The 10,497-nt window shown below is 50.4% G+C and overlaps 1 protein-coding gene across 2 annotated transcripts in view; it reads right to left on the reverse strand.

Annotated features, from left to right (window-relative positions):
- Window positions 1-9,386, reverse strand: part of LOC309667298 (uncharacterized protein) — a 27,671-nt gene extending 18,285 nt beyond the window's left edge. Inside the window, exons 1-2 of one of the 2 annotated variants that reach the window (XR_014267678.1) lie at window positions 5,417-9,386; window positions 1,715-4,165 (exon numbers count right to left, since the gene is read on the reverse strand). The gene's annotated coding sequence lies outside the window, so the exon portion shown is untranslated. Of the gene's footprint in view, window positions 1-1,714; window positions 4,166-5,416 lie in introns of those variants that run through there. The other variant, XR_014267677.1, reaches the window with a different exon arrangement.
- Between the last annotated feature and the right edge of the window lie 1,111 nt (window positions 9,387-10,497).

Raw genomic sequence — 10,497 nt, forward strand, 5'->3', positions numbered from 1 at the left:
GCAAGCGGGGAGTCCTGGGCCATCTGGATCCGGCCTCCTCCCTCTCAGTCCAGAGACGGTGGGTCTGAGGGCAGAGCCTGGGGTCTGGGGAAGAGTGCGCACCACGTCCAGGCCCGCCCGCCACTGCCCTGGGAGCCCATCTGAATCTGGGGCTGAGTCCATCTCCCAGCTGCCCAAAAGAGATGGACGCTGCCTTAGACTGTGTGTGTGTATGTGCATATGTGTGTGTAGGTGTGTATGTGCATATGTGTGTCTGTGGAGGTGTGTATGTGCATGTGTGTAGGTGTATGTATATGTGTATATGGGTGTGTGTATATATATGTATATGTGTATGTGCATTTGTGTGTAGGGGTGTGTGTATGTATATGTATATAGGGGTGTGTATATTTGTATACGGGTGTATGTGTATGGGTGTATATGTGTAGGTGTGTGTGTGTGTGTGAATATATGTTTGTGTACATGTATAGGTGTGTGTGTATGGCATGTGTATGGGTGTATATGTATGTGTATGTGTGTATGTGTATGGGTGTGTGTATGGGTGTATGTGTAGGTGTGTGTGTCTGTGTATATGTAGGTATGTGTATGTGTATGGCATGTATGTGTATGGGTGTGTGTATGCATGTGTGTATATGTAGGTGTGTGTATATGTATAGGTGTGTGTAGGTGTGTGTGTATAGGTGTGTATGTATATCTGTGTATGCATATGTGTATATATGTGTGCATGTAGGTGTGTATAGGTGTGTGTGTGGCATGTATATGGGTGTGTATGTGTATCTGTGTATGCATATGTGTGTATACATGTATATGTGTAGATGTGTGTATGTGTAGGGGTGTGTGTGTAGATGTGTGTATGTGTAGGTGTATAGATGTGTGTGTGTATAGTTGTGTGTATGTGTGTGTGTATAGGTATGTATAGGTGTGTATGTATATCTGTGTATGCATGTGTATACATGTGTGTATGTAGGTGTGTATAGGTGTGTATGTATATCTGTGTATGCATATGTGTATACATTGTGTGTACGTAGGTGTGTGTGTGTATAGGTGTGTGTGTGGCATGTATATGGGTGTGTATGTGTATCTGTGTATGCATATGTGTGTATATGTGTATATGTGTAGGGGTGTGTATGTGTAGGGGTGTGTGTGTAGATGTGTGTATGTGTAGGGGTGTGTGTATAGATGTGTGTGTGTATGTAAGGTGCTCTTCTTCCGGGCACTGTCCTTTACTTCAGTTCCTAATTTTATTAAATCATCAGAGCTCTTCACTGAATGTTCAGAATATTCAGTTAATCGTATCTCTGCAGAAGCCAGCGCGGGTCCCACCGAAGGGGCAGCTGCACTCCCTCTCTCCCCTTCATATGACCCCCGTCCCAAATCAAAGTCACAGAGCAGTTCACTCTTTCTGTGAGCAACACTTTTTAACTCCCATAGTTACTACCTTCAGGCCAGAAACAGAGTCTAAGTTGTGGAACTGGCAGCTGCTTTACGTTCTTCACTCACGCAGCACATGTGCGTCAAGTACTCGCTCTGTGCTGGGCGCTGTCTGAAGTGTGAGGACCCTGGTGGGACAGCGACAGGGTGAGCCTGGAGCGTAGCGGTGGGTGAGCAGGCGGGGGTGGGGGCGGTGTGGGCGGGAGTCCCCTCTGAGGCCGCCCGCTGAACAGGCAGGGGCCCTGCAAAGAGCCGGGGAAACGGCCAAGGCCCCAGAGGAGAAGCAGCCTGGGCGTCCCAGGGACCAGGAGAGCTGGAGTGTGGCCAACGGCAGGAGGACGCGAGGACAGGACATAACCTGCAGGGCCCAGTGCAGAATGAAAACGCGGGCCCTCCTTCACCAATTATTCAGGATTTCCAGACGGTGACAGCAGAGCAAGAAGGAAGCGTGGGACCCATGGGACGGCAGATGTGGTGCCTGTGAACCCGGCCCTGTGTGAGGAAGGGGCTGAGAGGTGGACGGGGCCGGATCATGAGGCCTTGGGCCGAAGAAAGAGCTGGATTTTATTCTACAGGTCTTCCTCGACTTATGATGTGGTCACATCTGATAAACCCATTGTAAATTGCAAATATCATAAAAGTTGAAATGCATTTAATACACCAAACCTACCGGACATCATAGCTTAGCCTCACCTACCCTAAACGTGCTCACAACACCTACATTAGCCTACACTGGGGCAAAATCGTCTAGCACAAAGCCTGTCTTACAATAAAGTGTTGCATATCTCTTGTGATTTTTGAATACTGTACTGAAAGTGAAAAACAGAGTGCCCGGGTACAGAGTGGTTGCAGGTGTATTGGCTGTCGACCCTTGTGATCGCGGGGCTGCCTGGGGGCTGCTGGCACCGCCCAGCATCGCAAGAGAGATGGTCCCGCACATCCCTAACCTGGGAAGAGATCTAAACTCAAAGTTCAAAGTACAGTTTCTACCGAGTGTGTATCACTTTCACACCATCATAAACTTGAAAAATCTTAAGTCCAACCACCACACGTCGGGGACGGTCTGTACCTGTGATGGAGGCTACAGGAAGGCCCCAGGCCTGGGGGGATCTGCGTGGGGTCTGTCTTTGAAGCACCACTTGGCGCTGCGTGGGGAACCCAGGAGGCCGGCCTGGCCTGGGGCTGTACAAAAGGAGACGGTGGGCTTTAGGGAGGGCTGATGGGCCGGCTGTACGCAGCGAGGGAACAGAAGCCCTGGAGTTCTGCCTGATGTTTGCGTTTGGAGAGGCCCATTAGCCAGCCCTGTGGGAATGTGGACGACGGGGCCTCCCCCAGGGCGGCCACACCTCTCTGAACAGATGCCCTTCTCTCCCTTCACAGAAGTCTGATCCCAGCTCGCAGCCGGCGACAGTGCTTGCTCGAGACGCCTCGCAGTCGGAGGCCATGCTGCCAGATGCTAAATCTCCCCACTAAGAAATCCGAAGACAAAATGTGCAGCCACTGTCCAAAACTAATATGTACAAAACAGCACAGAGCCCGTTCGAGCAGCAGGTGTCACAGCAGTAAACACTGGAGCCAAACGTGTTGGCTTTGGCAATGCTCGTGCATGTCTTGTCCTGGAAATGCAGTTTATCGAAATTGGGAACTGGGAATAGACAGCTCAGCAAAGCTGCCCTCACCGGCTGTCATCCAAAGCGTTGCTAGGAAGGGCAAGGTTACCGCTGCTTGAGTGCCTGGCACGTGCAGGGGATGGTCAAATGTTCTGGGGCCATTCCCCACATTGTTTGACTCAGTCCCTCCCACAGCCTGTGAAGTCAGTAGGCTTATCCCTAATTTTCAGATGCTAAAAATGGGGCTCAGAGAAGCTGAGTGATTCGTTCAGGCTCACACAGACCATTAAATGAAGCTCAAATTTAAAACCGGGGGTACGGGCAGATCCCATGAGCTAATGCCCCCTTTTCTGTGCTAATGGCACCTGATTTTTATGGAAACTGGCTGGCCCCAAGAGATGCATTCTGATTGGTCTTGGCCGGTCACAAGAATCCTGTCCTCCTTTGCCACTGTTAGTATGGGGTGAGCATGGGACCCCTTCTGGCCAACCAACGAGATGGGAGAGAAAGCGGCAAGAACAGAAACTTCTGGCAAAGATTTTCTCCCTGATAGAAAGGAGAGAACAGTTCAAGGACAGGTCCCCTTGGCATCCTCTGCCTCTCCATCCTGCTGGTGGACATGTTGTGGGAGGGTAAGGTGTCTGCCTGCGGCAGCCTTTTTAGATCCATGAGGCAATAAGGATAAAGCCAACCAGCTGAAGATGCAGTGGAAGCCTGGCACGTGCCCAGGGCCCGGATGACACGGCTGGGCTGTCCAATCAATCTTAGGACCTCCTACCTCCAGACTCCTGTTGAGTGAGCAGCAAATGTCCAGATGGTCGAAGCCACTGTCAGTCAGGAATTTATTAGTTATTTTCAGTTAAACACCTTCTAACGTAAACCCTGCGTTGGTCTAACTTCAAAGCCCATGATCTTTTTCCTGTTACCCTCTGATGTTTACATGGGGTCCAGTTGTCACCCAAGGTCCAGTGTCAAACTATTGCACAATAATTACAGAAATGATCAAACTTAGAAACTGAAGAGAAAGCTGCCAGTTTAAAGAAGGACAGGGGGTCAGTTCAGCAAGGTCAGAAATCTGGCTTCTTGGTTGTTCTTGGCGTGAATCCTAGCATCACAGGACTTCCAAGCTGGAAGAGAACGAAACGATCACCTGGTCCAACCCCGTGCTCCCGAGGATGAAGCTGAGGCTGTGAGAAGCTAAGTGACTCATGCTGAGGCCCAAGGGCAGCACTGGCCCTGGGACGGGAATCAGCACCCCGCTGGCCCCCGGTCACACGACCTCTCCTCGCTCCCCACACAAACTCTTCATCCACTTTGCCCCGAACTCTCATTGGCCAATCACCTCAAATCAAGAAGAGACTGTCAATTTAATCATATTCTCGTGACAGGATAAACTCTGGTTTCTTTCACACATATTTCCTCGTTGAGTCAAGTTACCAGCCTGTTCCAACGCGCTCAGCGGCACACCATGCCCAGAAAATGGAAAGAACCCAGAGACACTGGGGGGCAGAGGGATCAAGTTCTTGGCTTTTCAGATTAAAATCGTTTCTTGAATCCCATCACAGAGATAACTGTCTTGAAAGCAAGTGCTGGGCATTCGGCAGTCAAAAGACTAAGCGCTCAAGGGATCCAGTCAGAAGCGTTGCCATAAACACTGCACGGAGAGTCAGAGGACCACACGCCACGTGAAGACGGCTCAGGCTGGGGGGAAGGGGCTTGGGTGCGGGGACGCCCTTAGAAGGGGACTGATGTCCAGGGAGAAGGGGCGGGGAGGACAACAGGGACACGAGACAGGCTTGAGGAGACGCAGACCCTTCTCCAGGGGAGTGGGGGGCCGGCACCAGGTCACTAAGACAGGAGTTTGGAATCCGAGGACAGAGGGCTCGGGCCTGCTAACTGTCCGGAGCTCTGGGAGGGCCGCCCGGCGCACAGACAGAACCCACGCCACCGAGGACTGGGCCAGGAGAGTCGAGGTGTTTTCCTGGAGCAGCGGAAGAGAGGCTGGTTGATAGTCCTGAGTCTCTCTCAGCCCCAGGGAGGTGGTGGAGGTCGGCAACCCTCCCGGTGGCCTGGAAGGCAAGGCCACGGGCATCGCCATGACCAATGCGAGCCTGAGGCCACATGGAACTGTGGCCACCTTGGTGGACACCGATAACGGACAGTTCTGGCCAGGGAATCTCATTAGGAATGGACGTCGATAGTGAAACATGAGAGGAGGACGTCATACCTCCGCGAATGCTAGTGCAAGCAGGGCAGACACTTCCCCTAGGTACCACCACCTCATGTGGTCATTCATTTACTACCAATAAAATGCTACATAACAAACCACCACAAGCCCGGGTGGTGTACAGCTCAGGAGCCCGTGGGGTACAGCTCACCTGAAACGTGCCTCTCACGCGCCTGCAGTAGCTGTGGCCGACGGATCTAGGATGGCCTCGGTCACACCTGGGGCGAGCCAGCTTTGCTCCAAGAGTCTCATTCTTCCCCTGGGTCAGCAAACTAGGGTAGGCATTCCTAGTATTAATGGCAGAGGAAAAGATCAACAAAGTCTAATCATGCAAGTGCTTTTGGAGCCTCTAGTTGCTTCTCATTTGCTAAGATCCCATTGGTCAAAGCAAGTCACACATTCAAGGCCAGAGTCAGAGTGGGTGGGCACTCCTGACGGGGCGGGGGAGGGATTGGGCCACTCTTGCAATCTACCAACTGATTTAACTGATCTGAAGCACAAAATGGCTGCTAGATCATGAAACTGTCCACAGTTAACCTGTAATTTACCTAAATTAGGTTTTCTGCCATTAGACAGAAATGGGATTCAGGATAAAAATTAAGTTTAATTGTAGAAAAATAAAGTTACACTTTTTGCTCCTGTGATTTGTGACTGCGATTTTTTCCCACTACATTCTTTAAGCCAACGATTCAAAATCACCAAAACAATCAGTAAGTTAGCCTTAAATACTATAGAAGACAGTTTTCTGACTCCAACCAAACCAGGAAATGGTATCCAAAGTTGATATGATTTTACTTCCAAAAAGCAAACAGAGAGGCAAGGGGACTCATTAAAAATTCCAATTTGGGACTTCCCTGGTGGCACAGTGGTTAAGAATCCGCATGCCAACGCAGGGGACACGGGTGTGAGCCCTGGTCCAGGAAGATCCCACATGCCGCGGAGCAACTAAGCCCGTGCGCCACAACTACTGAGCCTGTGCTCTAGATCCCGTGAGCCACAACTACTGAGCCCATATGCCACAACTACTGAAGTCCGAGCGCCTAGAGCCCATGCTCCACAAGAGAAGCCACTGCAATGAGAAGCCCATGCACTGCAACAAAGAGTAGCCCCTGCTCACCGCAACTAAAGAAAGCCTGTGTGCAGCAATGAAGACCCAACACAGCCAAAAATAAATAAATAAATAATAAATGAATTAATTAAAAAAAAATTCCTATCTGGCTTACAACTGTGGATTCTGGAACAAAGTGTCCAGGAGCCTCTGACACTCTTCCTAGAATATCACCTTTCTAATGGCAGCCATCTCTGTAATTACAATGATAATTGCTTCAAATGTAAAATACCACTTATCAGGCTAGAAGATCTGTCTGGGTCAAGGCAAAAAATAACACTCAATTGCTTGCTGTCAAATGAATAACGTTTTCATCATTAAACCAGTCCTGGGGTGTAATCTCGTGTGTTATGGGTGGCTCAAGTTAGGACCGACGGGAACACCAAACCCTAAAGACAACGTTCCATGTTGCCCCTCATACCAGAGGTTCTTTCTCTGAACCTCTTTTTCGCTGAGCTATCCAGAGAAAAGGAAGGGCCACGGCCTCGGGGGGCAGGGAGTAAAACCAGAAGGGACTCAAATGCCACGGGATGAAGGAAGGGATTCCATAGGTCTGAGCGATTTACCTCAAAACAACTATTTCACAAGGTTCTGTCTGATGGGAAAGCGGGTCCCCTCCATTTTCATTATAAGCTTGCTACATTTGTCAGTGTCTCTGCCACGTCCTGTCAGTTTCCTGTGTTTGTGCGTGCACATACTGTTCTGTTCCAATGCTTCAAAAACGTTTTCAGAAACAAAACGTTTGTGTCCCTTTTTTAATTCAAAAACTTTAAGTATCATGTGTGCATTATATTTCTACTTCTTATACCCTACAGCATACTCAGCACCAGAAATTTAGTTTCCATTCATCACCATACTCTTTACCCATTTTTCCCTCCCCCCACTTCCCTCCTGGTAACCACCACTCTGTTCTCTGCATCTATGTGTTTGTTTTTGTGTGGTTTGGTTTGTTCATTCATTTTGCTTTTTTATACTCCACATAGGAGAGAAACCATATGGTATCTGTCTTTTTCCATCTGACTTATTTCACTTAGCATAATATTTTCAAGTTCCATCATGTTGCTGCAAATAGCAAGATTTCATCTTTTTTATGGCTGAATAATATTCCATATATATATATACATATATACATATATATATATACACACACACACACGATCTTTTTTCTCTTTCTGACAAAACAAGAGACTTTATTGGGAAGGGGCGCCCAGGTGGAGAGCAATAGGGTAAGGGAACCCAAGAAAACTGCTCTGCCACGTGGCTTGCAGTCATAAAACGTGGGTTTTATGATAACGGGGTTAGTTTCCCGGATGTCTCTGGCCAATCATTCTGACTCAGGGTCCTTCCTGGTGGCGTGGGCTCATTGCTCAGCCAAGATGGGTTCCAGCGAGAAGGATTCTGGGAGATTGGTAGGACACATGGACTGATATCTCCTCTCTCCTTTTGACCTTTCCTGAATTCTTCCGGTTGGTAGTAGCTTGTTAGTTCCTCCTTCCTTACCAGGGCCTCCTGTTGTAAGATAATTCATTCAAGTGGCTACTATCTTGCCTGGCCAGGGCGGGCGGTTTCAGTCAGTGGGTCCCCTAACAACTCCCCCCCCGAGAGACTTCATACTCAAGACACTTCTAGGGAATTGGGGTAGAGGTCTCTTTCTTCTGTAACTACTTCCTTATACCAGATCTTCTTTATCCATTCATCTGTTGATGGGCACGTAGATTGCTTCCATATCTTGGCTCTTGTAAGTAATGCTGCTATGAACATTGGGGTGCATATGTTTTCATATTGTTCGGATAAATATCCAGAAGTGGGTAGCTGGATCATATGGTACTTCTAGTCTTAATTTTTTGAGGGACCTCCATACTGTTTGCCATGGTGGCTACACCAATCTACTTACCACCAATAGTGTATGTAGGTTCCCTTTTCTCCACATCCTTGCCAACATTTGTTACTTCTTACCCTTTTGATGACAGACATTCTAACCAGAGTGAGGTGATAACTCAGTCATTTTGATTTGCATTTCCCTAATGATTAGTGATGTTGAACATCTTTTCATGTGCCTGTTGGCCATCTGTATGTCTTCTTAGGAAAAATGTCTATTCAGCTCCTCTGCCCATTTTTAAATTGGGTTGTTTATTATGCCCTTTTTATAATCCAGGGATGCAGGGTAGAGGAGAGGGGAGATGACTTGCTTGGTTTTTCTTTGTCCTATTTCCTGGTGACTTAAGGTCACACGGGATCCTGTGGGCTTCTTGGTCAGGGGCTTCACCACAAAGTGGGATTCTTAGAAGGGCAAGGACTGCCCACACCACCCCAACAGAAGAAATGAAGTCAAAAGAGGGTCTGCAATGAATTGTATACGTATAATGGGTGAATTGTAGGATATATGAATTACATCTCAATTAAAAAAAAAAATTTAAAGGACCGTCTGGAGTACCCAGGCCTGAAGTCTCTGGGGGCCTTGGACAGTCTTTCACAGTGTCCTGAAAACCCCAGCCTGGGATTCAGGACCTTCCTTCTGTTAAAAAGACCCCAGGGGTCACCCTCATCAAGAGCTACTGGAAATGGTGTGGAAAGTTCGGAGCAAACACGCTGAGAATGGTACAGTGAAAAGTCGCCTGCACCTGAGCACACCTGCTGACCCCAGCATTTCCGGGGGACTACACGTCCCTACAGGTGACCACGGTGGGTGGCCGGGCAGTGGCACACACTGGGGTTGTCCTAATCGGTTTACAGATGAACAGAACCACCAGGATTTTGGCCTCAGCTGGGCCGCTGGAGCCGCGCGGCCTGGGGTCCGCCCTTCTCGGCCTGCACCTCTGATGCCCAACCTCCGCGCCCTGGACAACGCCCACTGGGGACGGAGGGCCACAGCTCTGGGGTCGGGGTATTGGGGCCCTCCGTCTCCCTCCCGATTTCCGCCTTCACATCCTGAAAACTAGCCCCGGAGCTGGAAACCCAATCGCAAGCACGGCCCCGGGAGCTCTGACTTGAACCCACGGGGCCGATGGCCGCACGTGCAGAACTTCCCCTCGCCCTCCGGCCCCAGGAAGATAGTGTCAAGGAAACCCAGCTCTCCCGCGGGCCTCCCTTCTAAAGCTGACGGAAGAACCGGTGTGTGGAGGCGCAGAACACCTGAGTTCCCAGCTCCGCCGCGCTTCCAGGGGCGCACGCTGGACGGCCCCCGGTACGGCCAGCGTGGGAACTCAGGGTCCCAAGACCGCCCTCCACCGAGTCGCGGCCCCCAGCAGGGTATCCGCCGCCTGAGCCCCCTCCCCCCACCCCCCGTGCCCCCGCCCACTCTCACCCGCGCCCGGTGCTGGGCTCCACGCGGATCCAGTGAAAGGGAGGCATCTTCAGTTTTGGATCCTTTTGAACGACTCCTGTTGGGCCTGCAGTCCCTGTGGGCCCGGGGCGCCCCTCTGGCTGCCACCACAAACTACTCCGGACAGAAGCGACCCCGCCACCCCCAGCGCCGGGCCGCACCCTGATTGGCCCAAGGCCAAGCTAATCTCTGTAGCAGTGATTGGTTAGGAGTGCGCACGTGATCCAGTCTGGGCCGGTTTCCTGGCTCCCAATGCAGAGACCCTGAGAGAGAACCCCGTCCTCCGGAGACTGTGATTGGATGTGCAGCCGAGGGGGACGCAGAGACCCCATGGGGCAAACCTGGTGCCACCCCACCTTCAAACGCCCGGTGTGAAGTAACACTTTGCCTCATCGACTCCTCCAGTTCCCGTCCGGCTCTTCTGTTCCCTCTTCTGGAAGCATCCAGATTCCCTTCACACATGCTGAAAACACCTGGGCGTTTCCAGGAATCAAGTCCTGTTTGGGTTTTGCCTCTTCTCACCTGGGGCATTTCCTTCCTTCCTCACTTGCATGCTCTTTTCTTGACCTTCTGTAGAGACCAGCTCTTTAGGGAGAATCACAGCTGTTTACTCTTCCACCCAAATCCCCCCACCACTTAGGGAGAGCCAGAAGCATCAAGAGGCTGCCATTTCCTGAGACCCTGCCCTGTGTCAGACTGTGGGCTAGGGCTTACACAAGCTAATCCTTATCTTCTTCTCCAGGACTGTTATTATCCTGATTTTACATACTTGGCACTGAAGCTTGGAGAGGTTAAGTGGCTT

Source organism: Balaenoptera physalus (assembly GCF_965194825.1).
Source record: "Balaenoptera physalus genome assembly, chromosome: 9".
NCBI lineage: Eukaryota > Metazoa > Chordata > Mammalia > Artiodactyla > Balaenopteridae > Balaenoptera > Balaenoptera physalus.